The 2,358-nt window shown below is 51.4% G+C and overlaps 1 pseudogene; it reads right to left on the bottom strand.

The window, feature by feature from the left end:
- Nucleotides 1-705: 705 nt before the first annotated feature.
- Nucleotides 706-1,933, bottom strand: LOC131277819 (ferritin light chain-like; annotated as a pseudogene).
- Between the last annotated feature and the right edge of the window lie 425 nt (nucleotides 1,934-2,358).

Raw genomic sequence — 2,358 nt, 5'->3', positions numbered from 1 at the left:
TCTCTTTTAGACAATATGAACCCTACCTTCAGCTCTCCTTTCTCAACTAAGACCCAAAACCCCAGCTCAGCACTTCTTGTACATCATAAGCCCCCAGCTGCTCAGATCAATAGTTCCTGCTACCGATTATGTGCTTTACATTGGGAAGACCCTAATGTTCAAGACAGGCCTGATCTCTTACACGCCCAGGTACGGATGGGGCAAGCTACCCTCATACCTAGTCTTGTGTGCTTGCTTACCATAGTTAATTGACATAGTAACTTCTATGTGCCCATATAATCTGGAAAGAGCTACCTACCTGCCAGGGTTGGTCCAAAGCAGTATCTCAGAGCTTGGCAGAGGCCTTGCTCCATTATTACTCACTAAACAGGATCCCTTTCTGGTTACTGTTACACTGTAAAACACTAAGCCTGCTTCCTGCTACCCACTTAGTTCAACTCTCCCTGGAGTAATAAATAGTGAGGCAAGAACTGGCTATAGCACACCACCCACAGGAGAGGGTTCAAACCTGATAAATTCCCCACACAAGACACGCTCACCATCACCACCTCCTGCAGAAATCCTTATTGTTTACACTTGGTTCAGGGCTTGTTAGAGGGCTACAAGATGGCAGAAAGATGCCTCCTGGCTGGAGGGGCTCAGGCAAAAGCCTGGATGCTGGGGGGAATAGAGCCCTCACCCATGGCTTCTTGGCTCCAGAGGCTCCTAGTCGTGCTTGAGGGTGAGACATTCAAAAAGATACTCTCCCAGCCTGGCCTGCGGGCCATCAAACCTGCAGAGATTGGTCAGATGGCTGCCTGTCTTTTTTTATCAGTTTCACCTCCTCATCTAGGAAATGGTTCTCCAGGAAGTCACAGAGCTGAGGAATAGAAGAGAAATGAAAAATCTACTAAGACATAATATGAGATAATAGGTAACAATGTGGCAGATGTGGGAAGTGAGGCACCACAAGGAATTTCCCTGGACAATCAAAGGGAGTCAAGGCTTAGAGTGGAGGGTTCATCCCAAGGAAAGTCTGAGTTTGGGTAGCCATGGAGGAGGGAAATACTTACATGGGGTTCTGTGTTGGCAGATCCCAGGGCATGCAGATCCAAAAGGGCCTGGTTCAGGGACTTCTCCAGGGCCAGGGCAGATTCCATGGCGTCCAGGGTATTACACCACTCGTCTTTGGAATGTTTCTGTACATTAGAAAGAAACAGGTTCAGTGCTTTCCACACACATTTCCCAGCCATCCCAGGCAGGAAAGAGTGCAGAATGGATGTAGCCCCAAGTGGATCTGAGAGCGTCCTTGCACGTCCTCCAGTCTCCTGCAACTTCACCATCCCGGAAAGCAAGGGAGCTGTCTGGATGCCATGTCTTGTGAGAGTGCCTCCACTTCAGCCACCATAAACAATCCACATAAAACTGAACTCAATGTCCCACAAGCCCGCAAGGCACCTAAATTGCCAGTCAAGGGATGTGGTGCACACGGCCTGCTGGGAGTTGTAGCCTGCTGTCTGCACACCATTTACCTGCATGTCCTGGAAGAGGGCATGGCCACCGCACCGGTTTTGAATCTTCAAGAGATGCTCGGCACCCTCGTGCTTCTCTTTTGCCAACTCGCAGACAAAGTGGTCCACGCCCTTCAGGGCTACATCATCATGGTCGAAATAGTAGCCCTGTGGGAAAAGATGGAGGAGACAATGGTCAGCATGAGACCCGGCGAGGCCCGGCCGGTGGACTCCTTCATCTGACTAACTGGCAGTACAAAGAAGGCACGTGCATGCACTGAGGGCCAAAGGCACGCGCAGGTGGGGGAAACATGTGCCAGGGGATGCCCAGGAAAGCTAGTGAGAGAGAAGTAGGTGTAGGAGGCCTGCAGCTGCAGGTTGACTAGGCGGTTCACAGAGGCCCCCAGGTTGGCGGAATAATTCTGACGGACCTGGTAGTACATGGTTAGTTGACAAAAAGAAGGTAACCACAAAAAAAGTGGTGTTAGCTGGTCCCAGCAGCGGGGGATGGCCAAGAAGATGGACCTAGAGGTTGCAACTGGAGAAGCAGTTGCAAGGTGGTCGATGCAGAGAAGGTGTGGGGAAGATTCCCCAGGACTGTTCCATTCACACACCGTTGAAGCAAGAGACAGATCCATGGGATCGCTGGGTACACTGTGGAGGGGCCTGGCCTTGGCAGTGCCTTTTGTAGCATGGGCCCTATGGGGGTGGGGAGGGTAGATAGAGCAGCCCATCAATCCATGGCAACAGAAGGCAGGGCATAGACACCGTACGTGAACCAATCAGAGCAGATCCAGGGCTCAATGGCAACTCTGGCAAGCAGGGGAAGGGGGGAGTGATTAAGTCACACACCTGGAGAACCAGGTTG

The sequence above is a fragment of the Dasypus novemcinctus genome, unplaced genomic scaffold, assembly GCF_030445035.2.
Source record: "Dasypus novemcinctus isolate mDasNov1 unplaced genomic scaffold, mDasNov1.1.hap2 scaffold_466, whole genome shotgun sequence".
Lineage (NCBI taxonomy): Eukaryota > Metazoa > Chordata > Mammalia > Cingulata > Dasypodidae > Dasypus > Dasypus novemcinctus.
The sequence above is the reverse complement of the archived record's forward strand: the minus strand, read 5'-3'. Positions and strand labels throughout refer to the sequence as shown.